At 38.2% G+C, this 17,060-nt stretch overlaps 1 protein-coding gene across 1 annotated transcript in view; it reads right to left on the minus strand.

The window, feature by feature from the left end:
* The window catches only part of LOC140237093 (uncharacterized), a 65,741-nt gene extending 48,925 nt beyond the window's left edge, over window positions 1–16,816 (minus strand). Inside the window, 1 exon segment of the mRNA XM_072317067.1 lies at window positions 16,687–16,816. The gene's annotated coding sequence lies outside the window, so the exon portion shown is untranslated.
* Window positions 16,817–17,060: the final 244 nt, after the last annotated feature.

The following is a 17,060-nucleotide window of genomic DNA, read 5'->3' on the forward strand; positions in this document are numbered from 1 at the left end:
GTCATCTCATTCTCAAACAAGAATATCTTTAGGATACATGTAGGCCTACAAATATGGCATGTTCATGTATAGATGCAAATTGATGGGTTTTGTTTTTCGGATTTCAGATGCATTGCTGATAAGGGGAGGGATGGACGTACATAGGACAGCTAGAACACTGAAAACACTCCCCATGAAGAGGTCATGGTAACTTTTTATTGTGCAAGTTTTGATGGAAACTTACAGGGTTGAGGAATGCATGAATTCATACTAACATTCAACCAACTTGCTAAAACCAAAGTTGACAGCAACTACCTCTTCCACCCCCCGCCCACCCCCCCCCCAAAAAATAGTAATAACTTCAACAGCACCCTAGTACATTAGGTCTGTGTTTTTCACTTCCCCTAAGTGGAGACAGTCATGCAGATTGCAACTGGTCGGGAGTATGAGGCTATCAAACTATTTCAAACAGATTTCTAAAATGATGTAAAATCACCAACTTTTTGTTTGCTTTCTCTGAGACTGTTTCTATTTGTCCCTTTTACAAAATAACATTCTACATGTAAACCGCTTGCTGGTCGCAGCCAAGTTTGGCCAAAACAGAGAGAGAGTCCGGCCATCCATTCAGATCATGAGTGCCTACAGTACCAATGCCGAACCCTCAATCTCACACTTGACAGCTCACATTGCTCGATGCATTTGGTATAGAGATTGTGCTGCGCTATGTTTGGTATCCTTGCCACGGAGCCTAAATCCACAGTGTGCGCATCACTACGTGTGCTCTGCCATTTATATCTGGTCCAAGTTTGGCAATCAATGCCAAATGTCAATACCACTCACATTTTTTTTTTCTTTTTTTTTAGTTAGTCTCCATCACAAGCTCAAGAAAATCCTCCAACCTCATGTGAGTGCAGAGGAGAGGAAGGGAGTGCGGAGGAGAGGAGGGGAGCATGGCTGGGCCAGCGACGGGAGAACCACCTGCCATGCATCCATCCCTTCACTCTATCACTGACCCTGGAAGCCTTGAAAACCGGCCAATCAACAAAGGAATGTCAGGTTGCTATAGCAACCGCCACAGGGATCATCTCAACAAACTGAGCTATTTATTTCTCCAAACTTGGCTCGTTTGCTGGTGGTTGCTTGCTCTCTCCCTCTCTCTTTCTCTCTCTCTTTCTTTGGTACTGTGAAGCATGATTACTATTGAAAAATTATATTTGAGTCTTGATCGATTCTTCAAATCTCAATACTGCACTAACAAACCTTTTCAACTCTATCAGATCTAATCATTTCTTATTAATCCCTGTCAAATATTATCATCAAGAAGAATGTAATGATTTCATTGAAAACACAGTGAACAAAACACTAAAGAATTTACCCCTTATTCACAGATTCTGTGTTATACATGAAAATCCATGATAGTATTTCATGTCATGGGCAAAATTCATAATCAATAACTTTATGGTGGTTTCTTAGCCTCCCATATCATACAGCTGTAAATATAGGCCTACTGTTTATGTGTGAAAATGTTACAGTTGTGACACTAACATAATTATAATATTCTTACATCACATAGCCATCACTTATTATACTCTACGGCTATTTCTTAACTGACAATTCTACAATACAGAACTTAACGAGTCAGCTTGAATGTGCTAAAAATTCATATTTTCAGTGTGATACACACTGAATGTTGCATGCCCCTCCTTTGTACATACAGTTGTGTGCCAGTAGGTTGCTGATATCACGGCCTATCCCTAACTGACTGGGGTCGGTCATATGTAGAAGGGGGGGGGGGGAGGGTGAGTGAAGTCTTGATCTGTCTTCACCACATTGCGGTACACCTCTGGTGTTGGCGCAGCGCCAAGAACACTACTTTGGATTTGTTGAAACTAAATAGCCAGTGTTAGAAAAAAAAATCAATATTGATACAATGAAAAGTATGCAAAGCATTTTCACTCTCCTTTCTCATTCTCTCCCCTCTTTTTTTTTTTTTCTTTTTTTTTTGTGGCATGAAGCAAGCAAAATTATCATGGGTCTTCTTTAGAGCTGTAGGAAATCTCTACTCACTGCAAGAATCCGTCTCACGATTCAACTGGATGCTACTGTGTATTTATCCTGTGGACAAGATTCCTTGCAATTACATTGTCCATGGGCTAAACAGAAAAATAACTGCATCTACAATGTAGGCACCTACATCAGACATTATACTCCTACACCATTGAATCTTAAAATGCATCAATCCCAAAACATTGTAGGCCAACCACCTTTTCTTGCAGCATGCTTATAGTTGTTTCATTATATTTTGTAATTGTAGATCAAATCAAAATGTGCAAATGAATTAATGCTTCCCTGCACCACCTTGATAATTGCAGTTTCAAGATTTGAAGTCACTCTGGTATGAAAAGAAGATCACTTTCCAGGAAGAACACAAGGCATAACAACTGTTTCATTCAAACTATTTCTGGAAAACACTAATCCCCATCTTTTATAAGCCAAGCTTGTTAAACTTCAGCTACATTGTATCAAAACAAACTTGCTGGAAAATGCTGTGAACTACCTGGCAGTGCAAATCTGTGATAGAGATGCAGTGTGCATATTCTTTTGTGTCTCAGAGCAGTTTTCTCACTTGCGAGTCACTACACCTAATTAGGTGATACGCTATCAGCGTATCACCTATTGTGATTGTCAAAATCTCTCTTTATTTTTTTTTATTCTTCTTTCTTTCTGGACAATTTTGTGTCGTCAATATCTCAAGAATGACATTACGAAATAACATGACATTTTCAGTCAACATGTCTCATGACAAAATCTAGCCACAATAAGGTTTTCATGACAGTAACATATCTATGACGTCATCTAGGCGCCATTTTGTGATTTTCGGACCTTGTCACATGATCGATCATAACTTCATAACTAGATGTCATTTCTGTATCATTTTCGGTGGACATGAAGTTCAGGTCACGCTCTATCTTACTTTTTAACGCTAGTTACACAGGTCATCATTACGCGCGCGTAAGCGCGCGTCAAAATTTTAAAAGGCTCAAAACGACTTCCCAATGGGAAATCTCGAAGTTTCAGACAATTTTAAGCGTTTCAAACATTTTCTCGCGTGCGCGTCCGTCCGCGCAATTTCGCGCGCAGAGCCCGTAAGCAACATGAAAATGCAATTTTTTTGACTGATTTGGATTCTTGATACTTTGAGTAATAATATCCATTGATTTCCGATCGATTTCGACCCATAACAAAGGAATGCACTGGCGTCAAATTTGAAATTCCGCGTGCGCGTCTTTCTGCAAATATAGTGAAAAAACATGTCTTTGTTTATTTCGCCATAGTTCTTTAAATCGTCCGTTGACCCTATATTTCTATTGCATATAACAAAAGTATATGAATTGTAAATAACATTCCAAGTATCAGTATTGGCAGGAAAACGCGATGACGTCATCATATCGTCATTTTAAATCAAAAAAGTGGAATTGATTTTTTTGAGGTACTGTTTCTGACATTCATTTGCTCGTATCTCTGTTGTTTAAGCTCAATATTACCCCAAATTCAGATATGTTGCACTTTGAACATTTGCCTTTCAAGTCCATGTAATGGTTTTGAAATATGATGACGTCATCATACTAGAAGTTGTGATTAAAGGTAAAGACTCAAAATCAGACAAGTTTACGTGTTATGTCTATGGGAGGTGATTTTTTTTTAAAACCATGCATTGACTTGACAACGTTTAAGCACCTTTACCTCATCTGATTTTGCTCCATTTCCTCTGAAACATAAATATGTTGTAGCTGAGACAATAAGCTTTAGTAATCATGCATTTTATGTTTTCAAATCTCCTCATCAGGTTGACAATTTTGCAATTTAAAACTGAAAATGAGAATGCAATCTGTACGGAACGATTCCCAATTTTTCTTTGCAACTGTATATTGATCGAATCCACGCTGCCACTTGTGGGAAGTTGAATAGCGCCATCACAAGTCAACACTGTCACGATAGTATTTAGATTTAAGTTTCGCACTCGATCTTCAGGACAGCCATGTAGCATAATCGGTTAGCGCGCTGGTTGTTCATAACGCCATACCGGAAGGCGAGAGGTTCGACTCCCGCAGGACTTTTATCCGTTCTTTCTTTTTTTCTCTTTTTTTTCGGCAGTTCAGCTTTACTCCGATGTCATTTATCGTATCATTTTATCAAGTGTACGTAACCCGTGAACACGGCTGCTCTATTTCCCTTGTTTTGTATTGGAGTTTGGAGATTGGGTTTGCTTCATTAATTTTGTCACACTTAATGTTGTAAATTGCCCCTTGTTACAGTTTCCCGCTTGCCACCTTTCGTTTGCTCTTTCCTTTTCTCTTCATTGGTTATTGTTATACTGTAACAGGATAGGTAGGAACATGTACGTTTAAATAACTTGCAGGAATGGGAGCTGAATTGATTAACTCTAGTCCAGGTGTATGGCGTCTCGCTCATCTCTTTGAAATTCCAGGTTGTTATTGTTTGACCCAATAACGGAGTTGTAGACAGGTTATATGTTGCTATAGAGGTATCTTGTGCCACATGAATGGAAAGCATCACTGTTTAGTAGTAGTAATGAACTTTTTCATGTTGTATATGGTATAAATATTTAAGATAAATATATATATATATATATATATATATATATATATATATGTATATATATATATATATATATATATATAAAGATCAAATATAAATTTCACATCCAATCTTCGGTACAGCCGTGTGGCTTTATAGTCACTTAGCGCGCTGCATGGTCATTATGCACTACCTTAGGACGAGATGTTCGAGACCCGCAGGACGCTATCATTTTTTTTCTCTCTCTTTCTTTGTGTTTCTTTTGGCAGTTCAGCTTTATTCCGATCGATGTCATTTATCGTATTATCTTATCAATTATACTACCCCACGACACACAGTCGCTCAAGTTCCTTTTTTTTTTTGTCGGAGGCTGGAGGTTGGATTTGCTTCATTTATCATACGTATTGTTTAAATTGCCCTTGGTACAGTGCCCCGCTTGCCACCTTTCCTTTTCCCTTTCCTTTTCTCTACGTTTGTTCCTGTTATATTGTCACAAGACAGGTCGGAAAATAATTTGCATAACTCAACTGGAGCAGGAATGGCAACTGAATGAATTAACTCTAGGCCAGGTGTATGGCGTCTCGCTCATCTCTTTGAAATTCCAGGATGTTATTGTTTGACCCAATAACGGAATTGTAGACAGGTTTTATGTTGCTATAGAGGTATCTTGTGCCACATGAGTAGAAGGCATCACTGTTTAGTAGTAGTAATGAACTTTTTCATGTCCCTCCATGTCAATTGTAGTGTGGTTTAAAGGGGTTGTGTGTCTATCTGCCAAAGAAAAGGAATAACTTATTTTCGTCATGGCTGTTTCTCTATACGTAGCCGTAGGTAATGAGTGTTGTTGGTATCTGAGCAGTGAATAACAGAGCATCAGGCTAAAATCCCCCTTAGTTATACGCGCTAAGCGTTATCCTTCTTTATGAAGTCAATCCCTGCTAATGGAGTTACAGAATTATGTTATGACACGTTTCACTGAAAGTTTGTAAAGCAAAGTTTATGGACAAGGCAAGCAATTGTACATGAATATACCTACCATTGATTTCAGAGGGAAATTATGGTATGCATAAATGTACGGGTATCATTGCTTTGGAATTGCTGAGACAATATGCTTGGCACGAGGGCTTCCACTTCTAATAACTGATCCCTTTGAAGATGTGTCGGTCACTGGTGATCGTCATGATTCATCTTTCACGTAGAAGCTTACGTTCCACACTCTTGGTTCGAGAAGACTTACCATCATACTTCAAATTGTTATTAAAGGTAAAGACTCAAAATCAGACAAGTTTACGTGTTATCTCTATGGGAGGTGATTTTTTTTTTAATGTGCATTGACTTGACAACGTTTAAGCACCTTTATCTCAGATGATTTTGCTCCATTTCCTCCTCTGTAACTTAAGTGTGTGGTAACTGAGACAATAAGCTGCAGTAATCATGCATGTTATTCTTTGAAATCTCCTCATTAGTTTGACAATTTTGCAGTTTAAAACTGAAAATGAGAATGGAATGTGGACAAAACGATTCCTGATTCATCTTTCACATACATAAGTTTACGTTCCTCTTTTTTTCTCGTCGAGACGTATGGCCGAGTGGTTAAAGGCGACGTCTCAGAGACGTGAGGTTGCACACGTGCGGGTTCGAACCCCACAAGACCACGAAACAAAATACTTAGCTATTTTACTTTTTTTTCTTCAATTTTGTATTACATATTCGTCCATGTAGAAATCACATTCGTATATAAACGCACCTATACACACACACAGACACACACACACACCATATCCCTCTTTTTTGTGTTGGAGACCATATTGCTTCGACTGCTGCAAAATTTTGCAGGCTGACTTTGTCAAACTGATCATAATAATGTAATGACGACGACGAAGGTGTTGTACTTTGAACAATTGTCTTTCAAGACCACATCATTATTTTGTACTTTGATGACGTCATCACACTGAAAATTGTGACTAAAGGCAAGGTATCAAAACCAGCCGATTATAGGTTTTATGTTTACGGCACGTATTTTTCCCAAGTTGCCAGAAATGGCATAGCGACATCAGTAGTTACAAGACCGCATTTCCGTCTAGCAATGCAATACATGTTCACGCGGCCACGTTGGTTGAGTGGGCATTGACTTAGGGAAACGGTTTTGCATGCAAACTAAATTATAACTTCAAGGTGCCTATATCACATTCTTTTCTTTGTCGATCACCGATGACCGACATCTGATAACCCCAAGCGTATCACCTAACTCGTCAGTCTGACGAGTTTCATATCTCGTGTAATTTCTGCTTTCATATGATTTTGAGAAATAAGACAAGGTTTTGGTGGACCCAACACCACAGCTACGCTTTAAAGTAAAACCATGAATGGATGCCAAAACACCCTATGTGCCCTGTGTCAGCTTCCAATGCACACAAGGTAACATCAAACAACGACAGAATCATCAAGTCTAGCAGAATCCAAGTGTTAATAGGCTCTGTGTACACAAAATCTAACACTGATAATGGTATCTCAAGACGCTATCTCGCTGATGTCCTAGGAATTTGAAGTATTCCGCACTTGGAAAACACAGGGCAATAGCCTCCTTCCAGACATGGAAAAATAATCACAGACAAAACTTACGTGGTGGAGGAAAGATGGAGAGGTAAATCAATCACTGTCTACACTTTAAAGGGTGTGTACAGTTCTGGTTGAGGTGAGGATTTAGCTTTTAACGTTTTGCGAGATATTCAGAATCCACTCTCCATGATATGTCAGAGCATGCAATTCTAAGGGGTATAAAAAGTTTATTTGTTGGAAATTGGTTTTGAAATGGCTGAGACATCCAAAAACAAGGTGAAACAAAGAGATCCTAATAAAAGGCGTGGCCTGTCGCCTTTTATTATTATCACTTCTTTTGATATCTCAGCCATTTGAAAACCAATTTTCATCAAATAAACGTTGAATCCTTCTTAAAATTGCATGCTCTTTCATATTTCATAAGGGGTTTCTCATTATCTCACTTAGGAATGTTCAAAGCATGAATCCCCACCTCATGCAGTACTGTACAGTCCCTTTAAAGACCTGCAGTAGCATGGGGATACCATGGAGTGGGAAGGCTGGCCTGGCATGGTTTTATTCGAGAATTCCTGTCACAAATTGTGTATAAAGCTTTATATCACTGATCTCTGTGTACGTACACAGATACAGATTCTCTACTTGAGTCAGCCGTTACAGACGAGCGTACAATTTGAAGTACATATTCACTGACCGGTGCTATTCGTTGCTTTTGAACGTACCCCAGTGGGCAGCAAACAAATCGGTCCACCCATGGATCCCCACGCCACCGGGTGTTTGAATGTACTCTTTTAACCATACTACATTTGTACATGGTAAGTATGTACGAACCCCATCATTCTTGAAAATAAAAGAAGGTGTATCCAAAGAGAACAAAAACAAGAAGAATACAAATTGATATCTACACTGTACATACAAAATGGTTCAATATTCATCTAAGGGGTGGGGGAACCAAGTCTGGACTTCGGAGGAAAAGACTTGGCATGCGAAGGAGGGCCACAGATGTTACAAAACATAGTCATGTTTTGATAACAAAACTTGATGGTAAATGACTCTGCCATACAAGAGAAAGTGGCAATGAGGGAACCAAAGCGTTCTCTGTTTGGTCCTTTGGGTCGATTTTTCAGCATGCATGGTTCCTCTGGTCTACAAACAAATTGCACGGAAGATCTTGAACTTTCCTGTGACATGGCCATGAATCTGCATCAGCGGCTGTTGATAGAATGTCAAAGACGTTCACACTTTGCACTGGAGTTGGTGGCTGTTTACACAAGGTTCATTTTTGTCTGCCTTGTGATTGGTTGCCAGTTCAAAAAAAAAAAAAGAAGAAGAAGAAGAAAAGAGCAGTGGAGAAAAATCACAATGCTTACATCTGTCTGTATTCTGGTGTACTCCTCAATCAATCAATGAGCTGCATCCCACTCAATTTTTCTCCCTCGCTCAATGCGTGGATCCCTTTCAAAATATTATTTTGGGATGTTTTTCATTTTGCAAGAATATTGGGGACTGCACGGAAAACACACTCCTGGGTAGTAAAAACTTTACAACTACTGGCGTAATGACAATGTGGTTTGTTTTTCCAACAGTTTATCCTGACGGTAATAGAGGCACGTTCAGCATCCTAGTCATCAATACTGTCAGGTGTGATGTACAAATATCTCTGTTTGAACACCCTTGAAATAATCACACCAGTGACCTAGGGCACGGAGTTTATCCCTTTGATAAATTTGCTCTATGCCTGGCTTGTTCATACATGTACATAGTGTACATTCCATATCACAAGCCAAAAGAAAGAAAGAAAGAAAAAAACACCTAAATCTTTAAGACATTAAAAGAATTAATGGAAAATATTCTCCACCAAATTTGACCTGGCGCATGGTATTAATTACATTAAAATATATTCTCAAAATTAAACTGAAACATCCACTAGTCAATCAACAGTTTGTATGAGCATATTTTGCATGAGAGAATGTGACTAACAGATTAAAAGTTTCTCAAATTATCATACAAACTCAGGTATCTTAATTCGTCTTTTTCTCTCTTCCTTCAAGGCTTTATTCTCATGTTTCATTGTCATCACTATCTATTGTTTATCCTTTCCCATTCGAAATGCCCCTTTTCTGCACACAAAATGCGTGAATCAGCCTTGAAACCATTGAAGGTACAAGTATGTACATTTAAAAGTACATGTAGTAATTAATGTTGGTTTTTTTTTATCTTGTGCTATAAATAAATAAAAAATATTCTATAACTGACTGGATAAATATTATTATTACAAACAATATACTACTAACGTAAAACAGTTCAGATGAGACAAAGATAATATTGTAAAACGAGGAATGTTCGCGTGCATTTTAATTTTGCGAATTTCGCGAGAGCCAAAATTCGCGACGATAACTCACTGCATCATATCACATTACATATGAACATGTCCATGTTTTTCATTGGAGTGATATCATTACATGTCACACCTAGGCCCTACATTCTCTTTTGCAATCAACAAATATTTAATCTCATACATCCCACATTCCATTGCAAGGGTCTATTATGTACGGAAAATGTAGGCTCTACGATGTTTCTTTGTAATAATCCTAAAAATATATTCCGCTCACTCTATCTAATCCGCTTTAGGGATCATCAGTCAGCTCCTGAGGTAGCTGTTACATTAATCAGCCTTTTTTTAGCTGCCACAGTTTAATCTGCTTAGAGAAACAGAACTTTGTGAATCTCTCAAGAAATTGTCACACTAAGTGGAAAAAATCACAACAGTGAAGGTGGGGGGGGGGGTACAGACGAAGCCATCCTTTCACTTAATTTTTTACATTTCCTAGTTAGTGAAGTATTTTAAAAGCCGTTTAAATGGCAAAAGGACTCACTGAACAACCCCTGTTGAATTTTTATAACTACACTGTACTGTATATAATCTTTACATTTTTGTTTGTCTTGCACAATATAATAACCTATAGGGCCTACCTCTCAAGCAGATTCATAGAAAATGGTAGTAATAAGAAAACAAAATTGACAACTTAATTCATGGTGTTCCCAAAATAGACTACGGAGTATTGATCTCATCACACAACAATTACAACACAACATCTGGTCATTTGGCCTTTACATTGTACAAGTAATAGTGGTAAAAGTGTATATTTATTCAAAAAAACAAACAAGCATTGACATTTCCTATATTTTGTCAAATTTTATTTAAATCATCCTTGGTGCAAAATGTGCTGTCTTCTATTTCACTATTTCTATAAATATGTAATTGTAACTCTGCCCATGGCACATAAGGTACTGTCACATTGATATATTCAATTCAATTTCTGACATTAAAGTAGTATCTCACTTTGTTCCATATGACCTCTGAAGATTTCATGAAGTCTTGCTATGGGAACAACACAATTAATATTTTATTTCTCTCTCTCTTTTTTCAAGGGGGGGGGGGCAGGTGTGAGGGAATGGGGTGTCAGGAATACAAAACTATCATGGCATCCTTTCTTGTCAAAATCTGAGTAATTTTCTCATCAAAACCTTTCCTAAACACACATACAAAGTAAACTGTATATAACAAAGATACTTCTGTAATATGAAATTTGTGAACGACAACCGTAGGCTACCTGTGAAACATCTTAGTTTTTTATACTTGAGTTTACTTGAAATAATCGACGGCAAGTCCATTCAGGGCAGCCCTTGCCATACTTGACTGACCGCTCATCTGTGCCAAGACCCATCTCATCTGCACAGGTCAAGGATGACCTCTCCAAGAATTTGCCCTCCTCTTGACCCTGACAAAACCCCCCATACATGTACTTTGACATAATTCTGGGTTACCTAAACAGTACAGCCATGGGGTCAATTCTTTATGAGGCAAGCCATACTCTTCAGCATCTTTTTAGATTCCAGAAACACTTCTCCAAAAAACTGAATAATTGATCAAGACAATAAAACAGGAGTACCAAAATCTGAAAGTGACAAGGCCCATTTGTCAGAGGTCGCATGTTATGCTTTTGTTGCTGTAAGATCTTTTTAATTTTATACAAAATGATGAGTTCAGAATCATCTCATTGTTACTGGGAAGCTGAGAAGAAACTGTTCTGAAATCATCTGCATTGATTGGTACATCAGCTTCATGTGTTCATTGATGTTTATTTTGGACTCTGTCTTAATTAAATTCTTATATTCCTTGATGTTACGGGCCAAATCACCAATGATAGATACACGTAGACACCACATGAAAGACTCACTGACATTGTATTGCAACAGTGTAAGGAGGATTGTATTTCCAAGTTTTGCTCCATTTTATGAGGTTTTACATTGTCTTAATTCTTTATCACAATGGCATGTAATCCCCATAGGATGAACTCCATTCTGCAATCAAGTGAGATGTGAATCTATCTGTCTTGACAGCAAACAGCGTGATCAATTCCGGCTTACGAAAACACGAGACTGAAGAAGACTAGAGTTCCTGCTGCTAGCACACATGCCTGAATCATATTATTGAAAGGAAAAAAAAATCACTTGCTCAGGTTCACAATGGAAGAAGGGGGGGGGGGGTGGGGAGTGTGTTCTTTGTGATGCAAATATCATAGCTCTATGCCAGCGCTTGAATCACAGCTTTTGTGTACCCAGAATAAAGGAGCCCACATTGGTCGCATTCCACAGGGTGCAATGTCTACTGATGCATTCAACAGAGCATAACAAAGCAGACTGGGGAGAAAGGGGGGGGGGGGGAGGAAGATGAATAGGGCAGCAAAAAACAAGCTCTGGACAGAAATATACCATTGCAGCTCTGAGAAGGAAAAAAAAAAGAGGAATTACCAGCGAATTCATATCCAAATGGTGCCAAGAAGGGAATTCTCAGCAAAATTTATCTCTTGATCTTTAACAGATTTGGAAATGCTCACATACTCCTAGATTTACCTGGACTTGTTTTAAAAAACACAAAGGACAGCTGTGATATACCATAACGGTATTCAACAATATAAATAAATTGACTTTTTTTTTTTCAATTCATCGAGCAAACAACCACATTCTCTAGGAATGAGGTAGAATGCAAATGAATCTACAATTATTACAACTGATTTTGTGTGAGACATGCCATCGGAAAAAAACATCCCAAAACCTTTAGACCTACATTTTTTGGTTTGTTGCTGTGCAATACAAGTATTCTGTAATGGAAAGGAGCACAAAATCAACACAAGATATAACAAAATATGGCCTTGAAATGCAATCATTTGATTCCATGACAGGTGATTCAAATGACATAAAAGAACTTGGAATGTCACATTCATTGTATTTGGCAATTTGCCAAATGTGGCTTGTATTTACCTATCAACGACTACAAATTTAGCACAATGCAATGAAACTTGCTTTGAATAAAAGAACATCTTATACAATTTGTGTGTGATCATGCAGCTGTTGTTGTTTTTTTTTTCGCCCATGAATTGCACCTACATTGCATAGTATAACCTTTCGTGCATGAAGTACTGAGTATTAAATCTTAACACAACTGCACAAGTGAAGGAATATAGGAAGAAGAAGAATAAAAGAAGAGCCACAGATCAGTTACATCAGAGATAATCTGTAGTGAATGAACTACAATGTATGTACATGAAACACAAGCACCTTAATTGTGAAAACTTGAGCTACTCTGACATCACAGATTACCTACCTCATGTCATAATATTAGCCATTGAAGGTCATGCGGAACAAGCACATAGGTCTACAATGTACCCCTTTTGCACACATCACAAAATCTTGCATGGTTGAAGAATAATGTCTCTCGATATCGTATTATCTAGAAATCTTCAAGTGATACCTCAGTTTGTTTTGTTTTTTAAAGAAATGGAAAAACTAACTCCATGCCACTCAAAAATATGATCCTTTTTGTACCAAGAATGATGGTTAGAATTTTCAGGATCTGAATAAATTTACTGGAAATCTATTGTTGCCCCCTCCATCCTCCCACAAGTGTCCAGGTTTATAATTCTGAGGGAAGGTCTAAATTATCTACTTCTACACCAGCTTGTGAAAGGAATCTAATTTTCAGGGTTGCAAATGCGACATCCCATGGCATCTGTATCATCAAGTGACTGTGGACTCAAGGTCCTTTTCTGTCCAGGCAAACATGTGATGTACATGTATGCAAATTAAGACAAGAGTTATGCACATCTCTCGTTGAGAAACAAAGAATGTTAGATCCAGACATTTAGAGGAACTACTCATGTGAACTAGCAGTCACATGACTAATACGGCTAAACTGAATACAGTACAATGGCCCGAATTCTCAAAGGTGGAATAACTTTATTACACCGCTTATTCCACCGATTTATTACGCCTCTTATGCAAATCAGGCCCTCGTGACGTAAAATGATGTGATTTATTCCCCGGAATCTATTCTCAAAGGTGGAATAACTTATTCCCCCGAATAACTATTTTGTAGAATAGTTATTCCAGCTTTGAGAATTCGGGCCAATGTGTACATGGAATTCACAAATTCATTTTTTTATTTTAAGGAGTGGATGGGGATGAACACTTGGTTTTTGTCATACATTGTACATGTACACTTTTTGTACATCTATGTATTGCTGAGATATCACATACCAGTATTATAACACTACATGTGCAAAATTCACACCCAAATCAAAGTATATTTTCATAGGCCCACATAACACCAAATACTCAGTACCAGTTATAAGGAGATATCTACACTGCGAATTCTATCCCTACAATCAAAAGAATCTGATCAGCTCTCATTTGAAGAGTACTTAGGATTAAGACACACATACAGTTTATGGCATACAATGTACAACGGTACAGTATGCAAAATTTTTATAAATTGCACTCATCAAATCTACCGATCCATGCCAAAATAACCTTAAACAAAAACATCAACATACATTGTACAATTGTATGCAACAGGACCCCATCTGAAGAACTAAAGAGGCATATTAGAAAAAAAAAAAAAAAAAAAAACATGCTACCATGCACAACACCAAAATAATTCTTTCCACACTGACACCAACTTGCGTCTTATCGGTCAAGACTCCACTACAACAAGTGTATTACTTTCCAACATTGATCGAAGCTGTTGCTGTAAAACAACCATTGATTAGAAGCGGGGGGGGGGGGGGGGGGAGGGGGGGCAGGGGAGCCAGTTCATTACGTTGAGTGGCAATCAAATCTTGCATTGTGACTGACATGGAGCATGCGGAGTGTATGCAATGTAATAATAAATCTCATTATCATAGAGCTGAAAATGCCACGTGCCATGTATGATAATGGAAATTTGCCTTTCACTCACTTCTTGGGAATGTAATAATCTGACAGCAATAGTGTAGCTTATTGCATCAAAACACAGCTTGATCTGATACAACCACATAATAAAGTGCATTGAATAAAGGATTTTCTTTAAAACTAGATAACATTTGTTATTGAATGCCAAAACCCAGAGTCAAGTCATCCAACTTTCACTCTGACAACCACATGATGTACATACAATCTGGATTTGCCACTGGCATTACAGTGACAAGATAAACAACTTAAAACAATATCAAATCATATATTTTTCTTACATGCCATCACTGGAATATGATTGACAAATTATGATGAAATATATACTGTACATTACTTACTGCAAAATGTAGGTGATTTTCAAGTTTGGCACTAGTGCTGGCATCTCCCTAATATTACAACTGTGAGAAATTCAGCCTCAACACCAAGAGTCAGATTAATGCAAGCAATAATGATCATAACTATTCAATGCGACAGTGGTGTTATTATCTTCACACCAACAAGTCTATGCGGAATCATGCTGGGAATTGCACAACAACATAAGTGATTGTGCCCGGTTCAACTACAAATGTATGCACTGAACCCAGCACTAGCCACTGGGACTACATCATAATATTGACGCCAATATTAACCTATATATCAAATGAATCCAGTCCAAGGATTAATGCTGGTTTAGTATTGAGACAGCATCATACTTGAAATCACCCATTTTATGGTGTGAAGTGTTACATCGTACGAGTACAGAGGTACAGTATAAGCCACTACAGCTTATGATTGCTTCTTCACAAAAGTAAAAAAAAAAAAAAAAATACTACTTTCACTGTTCTTCTCGACTTTATTTCTCTACTTACTGCAAGGGGTGAGGGCACTGTTTTTTCACATTTTAAATTCAGTGCAAAATGACAGATGGATATGTACTGGCAATATGCATACTGTGAAAGTGGAAATTTTCATGTATTTTAAGCAACCAGAAACTAGCACGAAAATAAGGCATGCAAATATTCACACTTGCCATATGTTCCAGTAGTTGAGCTCTTGATTCCGCGGAATTTAAAACATAATGCATAACTCATCTTATCTGGCCGAGCGCGAAAAATTAATCACACGAAAATATCCACTTTAACAAGATGCTGCACATTGTACAAGTAGGCCTACAGTGTACATGATACACAGTACTACCTGGTAGGTGTTTAAAAAAAAAAAAATTGAAGTTGATCCTAAAAGTTAAGAATGATTCAAAATTATAGTATGATATTAGGGGCATTGAAGACACACAGCATAATTATATACCATAATTTTAAGTTGATCTTTTTAAGATCGAATTAATTTCTTTGTGAATCCCCCCCCCCCCCCGAAAAAACATTACCATCAAAACAGTGTTTGAAAATTATCTCACAGAGATGAAGGGTGAAGGTCGAGGGCTTCTTGATTTCCAACAATCTGTTTCAGAGACAACAAAATGAACAAGTCAGCACAAACAGGAAATCAACAATGAATGATGCTGTCCATTAACATGATTAATACAGAGTAAGCAGCAGCACAAAGGACAGTGAATGTAGAATCTAGATTCTAAGGCATATTTGAAAGCCTCAAATAATTTAGCCCCCTAAAACTCAAGATAGCTCACAATTGAATACAGGTAGACACAACACAAACAATACGTATCGACTAGATTCTAGATCTAGATAGAACAAATTAAAACAAAATAAAAAAGCATGAGAACCCTTATTGAAGTATGGTATCTTATAGATCACGGAGATCTAATGTTAGATGGTAGGCCCTGGTATTCTATCTAGAGTAAGATGTGACGCTCTACGAATGTTCCGATATTTTCTCCAGACCATATCCATTCCCACAACTAGTGGAAAGTTAAGTGTACATCAGAGCTGGCTTCTCTACAACTACAACGTAACACGTGTCGAACACCTCAAGACGAACGTACTAACCAACCTTAGCTTAACTGTATATAAGTATTATTACTTAGCAATGAGACGCAACATGCAGCAGCTGCATCATACAACACTTCGGGCAACAAGAAGCGAGCGTTCATAGGGGACCGCCGCCAGCAGCACTCGTGCATTCTTCACCGTGCCTTCAACTCCCCGTTCGGGAAACATGAGGAGCGTGTGTTGCAGCGAGGAGAAAACACGTTCATCTCATTGCACACACGGCAATGGTCGTCATCTCGCTGTCTAACCGGTTACACTTTCTTATATTCACATAGTCATAGATGGTCTACTTGTATGCAGCACCTTTACTTACCATATGGGATTCTCCGATTAAAAAGAATTTCGCTGCCGATTCTGTCGGGATGAGGTCCAACCAAAGTTCCCACACAAAGTAACCTGTGCCGTTTTCAGTGCACTTCCACTTCTACCAAGATCAACGAGCGATTCCTCAAAACAACCCACCTGTCTACACAGATCAGAGCACACACACGGTATACAAGTCTACCACCACTGCCTGCAGTAAAGCTATCTCGCAGAATCGGCTGCTCTCTACAGCTAGAAACCCGTCGGATCCTCCATATATACCATACCAGACGACGCTCTCACTCGACTCGGCCTACTACTTATAGTACTCTTGACAGCCGGGTACGTTTGCCCCCGTCTAATAAACCGCTACCACTTTATTCC

This window comes from Diadema setosum, chromosome 1, assembly GCF_964275005.1.
Source record: "Diadema setosum chromosome 1, eeDiaSeto1, whole genome shotgun sequence".
Lineage (NCBI taxonomy): Eukaryota > Metazoa > Echinodermata > Echinoidea > Diadematoida > Diadematidae > Diadema > Diadema setosum.